Genomic DNA, 6,000 nt, shown 5'->3' on the forward strand with positions numbered 1-6,000 from the left:
GCCTTTCTGGTGATGACAGAATAAGGCACTGATCTGTGAGTATAGTAGAACATTATTAGCAATAATTTTATTGCTACATTTTTATAGAACAGTGAGCTGGTACCTACATGAAATCTTCACTCCTATGCTCTTGTCTCTTTGGTGCAGGAAGGTACTCTGCTGGTGTAGGAGTTCCTTCTTTTTGTGTGTTGCTTTCATTGGTTAATGAATAAAGAAACTGTACAATAATTGGCACCCCAATGTGCTCAACTAAATCCATGTAAAACCTGAAAAGCTTAAAAACAAATTCTAGGATATATATATATCCTAGAATTATACATACACACACACACAAACACACACACACACACACACACACACACACACACACACACACACATATAGAGAGAGAGAGAGAAAGAGAGAGAGAGAGAGAGAGAGAGAGAGAGAGAGAGAGAGAGAGAGAGTTTAATGTGGCTTTTTTCTATTTGCTGGTGGCATGCTGCAGAGAGATTTTCCTGACTCAACTGTCACAGCAGGAAAAAAAGTGGCAGTTTTAAAATGCCAGTTTTCTGGGCTATGCTGCTAGTGTGACCTCTGTCTCTTGGAGACAGAGCATTTGGATGGGGTTTGTGAGCAGATTGCTGCAGCTTGCTTGATGGCAACATGGACCAGCTTTGTGCCTGGAAGTGGAGCAGTGTGCTTGGCTCTCAGAGATGCAAGCGGGTCTGCCATACTAGACTGGGCAGGACAAGCCCACAGTACCTGTATTTGACCTAGGAATGTCACAGCTTAGATTCTTAATCACTTAGCATTTTGAAAGCACAAAGCAAAAGTGTTCCTGGACAGTAAAGAATTACAGATTCACAATAGGACAGATTCAGACATAAAAGACTTATAAATAGGTCACCGCATTGGATAAAGGCTTGGGAGAGAAAAGATAAAGATTATAGAAAGTCATAAAATAAAGTTAATGCTTTAAAAAAGGGTAAACTCTTTAAAGAGACAGAGTACAGATATTGATAGATTAAAAAGAGTAAAGAAAAATAAGCCATGTAAAAATGGAAAATTCACAGAGAGTCTGGATTCTGTATATTATTATGTTTTCTTGGAATTTTTTGACTGTGAACGAGCTAAATACAAAGAGACATTTCATTGTATGGGCTGCTAAGCTAAACCAGCTTGTATATTATAAAGGCATCATGATTTCAGAATTTGGGTCTAAGGACATGTTGCTTGAGAAAAGAAGTTCTTTTTCTGTTTTCACAGAAGATGAGAACCTGTGGATTGCTTCCAGGCAAATATAGTTTAATGGACCAAGGTCTCCTGAAAGGTTGCTGTGAATATCCTCAAAAACTTACTTCGCTCAACTGCTGACTGAGATGAACCTAGCACACAGGACACACCATAAAAGACCTGATTAACAGTGCCCCCATACAACTGGAAGCAATATGGACAGAACTATGCCCATATCCCCAAATATTGTCTATAAATGTTTGTTTTCATTTAAAGGGGATATGCTATAGAAATTTGCATTAGTATAGTTCTTGCCTTATTGATACAAATTTAACGTCAATTTTATTATATGTATATGTATTTCTGATCTTGATTAAGGTATTGTGATTGTTTAGCTCATTTAAAAATGTAATGTATAATAAGAAATATAGGTTAATAGATAATCATCTAATAGTCAAGTTTGAAGTCATGTTAGTTAGATTTTCTAGATGTGCATAGATATATTTCAGATAGGCATTCTTCATATCTTTCAAAGACTACAGAATATGCCATTTTAAATGTTTTAATAACTTAAGACTTTTCATGACAATGAGACATGTCTGCTCCTGGCAGCACCAAGTTACTTCCTGAGGAAGATGGGCATCGAAGAGGCTCCTAATGGAGTTTGTTAGCCATTTGGGCAAGAAACTGCTCTTGCCTGGACTGTTGCATAAACTTGACATGAAGAACCAGCAGAGAGATGACTGCTGAACTTCCAAAAAGGTGAGATGATCCTTTGGGTTTCTGTTTCATGAAAGAGTTTGCGAGACATTCTGCGGGATACAGAAGAAAGTGACTGAATTGTCTTTGAAATTTTCTGATTCATGGTAAAGTCTACTGGATACTATGGGCCTGTAGGCTGAAGATGCCCCAGTGGTACAGAAGAACTTTGGGTGACTGTCCAGGCAGCGAGATGTCTCTGTCAATTCTAGAGATTTGGAAGTTGCTTGCAATGCACTTCTTGTTTACTTGGGTAATATATCTTTCTGGAGTCTTTGATGGAGTTGAAGAATAGATAGTTATTATTATAGTTTTCCTCAGTTACGATAAAAGAAAAAATAGATATAAATATTGTAACTGTAGTTTTTGCTTGATACCTGTTTTGTTATATGTAATTTTACTATCTTAAAGTTAAAGCCTTCCTTTTTGTTTAAACAGAAAAGGTGAAATGGTGTAGGAGTTTCTTCTGTTTGTGTGTTGCTTTCATTGGTTAATGAATAAAGAAACTGCCTTGGCCTTTTGATAGGGCAGAACTTAGGTAGGTGGGGAAAACAGAACTGAATTCTGGGAGGGAGAAAGCAGAGTCAGAGAAGCCATGGATTCTCTGCCTCAGATGGATGCTGATTAGAATCAGCAATGAACTCAGTCCTTGGAAAGCAGAAGAGACATGACAGGATGGCAATTCCAGGTGTTCTTTAAGTCTGCTGTTGTCTCTCCTCGAGGCTCAGTTCTTCCACTGTGTTCCTCATCTTTGATTTTATTTATCCTTTTGTATGGACCATGTGAGCTGTCAACACTAATTTCTGCGGCCTATTTAATTTTATTACATTTCTGTTTGCAGACAAAACACATCCTGACTGATAAATACTCTTTGGACGTCCTTGGCTGTTAGACATGAAACCCATTGCTCTTAGGCCTTAGTGGTTTCTGTGACAAATATGTAGATGCCCAGGTATGTGTTTTAGTCTCCACCATCCTCTCTTCATACAGCATCTCATGCCAGGAGGTTCACTGTCTTTGTAAGCCCATGCCCACATAGAGGTGCTTGGTTCAGTTGATGGTAGTGGAAAGAGACGGACAGTCAGAAGAGGCAGGCTTTGATGGTGTATTTGGAAATCCTCAGCTGACTTTGGAGCCTTGTTGAACCTCTGTTTGCTTTACATATCAGGGATCATTCTGGCCTCATACAGAGACTGTGAAAAATCAAAGATAACTATAATGAGAAGACTTAAAAAATGATGTTTTATCATGTATACAGTGTTCTGCCTGCATGTACGCCTGCGGGCCAAAAGAGGGCACCAAACCTCATTATAGATGGTTGTGAGCCACCTTGTGGTTACTGGGAATTGAACTCAGGATCTCTGGAAGAACAACCAGTGCTCTCAACCTCTGAGCCATGTCTCTAGCCCCAAGAAGACATTTTTACATTGTTAATAATAATGATCCAAAGTGCAAGAATCATTTATTCCTTTGTTCACATATTCAACAATCTTGATTAGGGGTATAAATATGTCAGCCATGACATCAAGTGTTAGAGGTAAATGAAACAAGCATGATTCTTATATTTTCTGAGTTCATAATCTAGAAGTGATCAGACCATAAACTAATAAGTAAATAAAGTGTGCGCTAATGGGATGTGCCAATTATTAGGTATTTTGCATATCTGTAGAGCTTATTACAATTCTGCATTTATAGTCCTCTCACCAGTCAGCAGGCACAGAGGTGTCTGAGCTCTGGGCTTGAGCCCAGGCTTGTCTTCCAACTTGGGACAAGAAAGCAGAGTTAGAATCTTCCAGATTCACAGACTTTGTAACCTTTTGGGGGGCTTATCAGAAAGTGTCAATTGCTATAAAGGATGTCTTATGACCCCAGAAACTGTTGGTGTGGACAGCACTGGCCCAACCTGAAAGAAGTAAAGTTTCCTTTACTCCTGGGTATGAGCCTTCAGAAGGATGATAGGGATTAAATCAGATGATGCATCAGAGCAAAGTCCATGGAGGGCTGTTACCTGGTGTTCTGCTGGGATCCTCAGAGATGAGAGGTTGCAGACTGGCTTGTTAAAGGTGATTGAGTTTTGTAGGGACTGTGCTCAGAGCTGGAGAATCAAGATTGTAGCTAAGGCAGTACTATGTAGCAACCAAAACTGGTTGGTTCACCACTGCTTTTAGTAATATCACTGCATTAAACAGGAGAGGACATGGTGTGCTTATCATGGCTGCAGTTCTTCAGGGGCACTTCTAAGCCAGATACTCAGTCTTATAGACAATCAGAAACCATACCTACCTCTGAAAACTAGACGATCCTCATATTACTGTTCTGACAAAATTAGCTGCTAGTTCTCAACCCTCTTTCCTTGTGTTTGCTTCTAAGTTGAAATTGAAGGTTTCAGTATGTGCTGAAGCTTGGAGGATAGTGGGCCATTTGCCATGTCTAACTAAGTTGCATACATGCTTGTAATTTAAATTCTGGCACTGTTAGGTAGGTGGAACTCATAACATGGGGATTCTCCCCAAAGAGGTTATAAAAAATGAGAAATGCACATGAATATTTATGTTGTCTGTGAATCTTTCTCCCTTCAACTACCAAAATCTTAGCTCTGGGAAGTTGCATGGTACATGATTCTTGAAAAGTTTCTTAACTTTGAGGACAGTACAAGGAGTTGCTCAGAATTTACAACCATAGATTGTTGCTCATTTTGATGAATGGCTGACAATACAAAATGCACCCAGATTGTAGCTGTCACTTCCCCTTTACCATAAGGCCTAGGTTCCAGTCTGGATAGACTTAGGTGTCTCTGATCTTGCTCAGGTCACCTTGGCTTCCATTTATTACAGCTACTTCCTCTGTGTAGCTGGTTGAAAAAAAATACAGGACAAGAGTGGGAGACACCCTGCAGACATTGTCCAAGGGCTGTTCAGAGGTCTAGGTAGAAAAGGACAATAAAGACTCCCTGCAAGGCATTCAAAGGAGTCAGGCTTTAGAAGGACCATCTGGCTAGTTGAAAACACACCTACTATTTAAAGAAAAAAAATTGAAAAAAATTCAGTTAGCAAGTATTTATGAATCTAATTAGAATAAAGATAGTAAAATAAAAAAGGAAAACATAATTTGGAAGAAATCAATAAACCTATTTTAAAAAGTCAAGAAAAAACAGTCAAACAGGAGAAGGAAACAATTCAATACTTGAAAATTGAAATAGAGACAATAAAGAAAACAAAAGTCAAGGAAATTCTGGAGATGGAAAAAGTGGGTCAATAAACAGGAAACCACAGATGCAAGCATAATCAGCAGAATACAAGAGATAAAAGAGAGAATCTCAGGCATTGAAGGTACTATAGAGGAAAAAGATTCACTTGTCAAATAAATTGCCAAAACCAAAAAAATTCTTAACACAAAACATCCAGGAAATCTGGGACAGCATGAATAAACCAAATCTAAGAATAATAGGGGTAGAAGAAGAAATAGAACTCCAGCTCAAATGCAGAAAAAATATATTCAACAAAATCAAAGAGAAAAACTTTCCCAATCTAAAGAAGGACATGCCTATGAAAGTACAAGAAGCTTACAGAACACCAAATAGACTGTACCAAAAAAGTTCCCTCTCCACATAATAATCAAAACATTCAGAATAAAAAAGAATATTCAGATTATTTTTTGCAAATGAAATATTGCAAACAAAAATGGCCAGGTAACATATAAAGGCAGATCTATCAGACTTATGCCCAACTTCTCAATGGAGACTCTAGAAGTCAGAAGGTCTTGGACAGATGTTTTGCACACACTAAAAGGCCACAAATAGCAACCGAGACTATAATACACAGCAAAACTTTACGTCACCATATACAGAGAAAACAAAATATTCTATGACAAAAATGAGATTTAAACAATACCTAAACACAAATCCAATCCTATATAAAGTACTAGAAGGAAAACTCCAACCAAAGGAAGTTAGCTACACCTACAAAATCATAGACAATAATCTCACACCAGAAAATCCCAAAGAAGGGAAGCATAAACACAGTACCA

Source organism: Microtus pennsylvanicus, chromosome 7, assembly GCF_037038515.1.
Source record: "Microtus pennsylvanicus isolate mMicPen1 chromosome 7, mMicPen1.hap1, whole genome shotgun sequence".
Lineage (NCBI taxonomy): Eukaryota > Metazoa > Chordata > Mammalia > Rodentia > Cricetidae > Microtus > Microtus pennsylvanicus.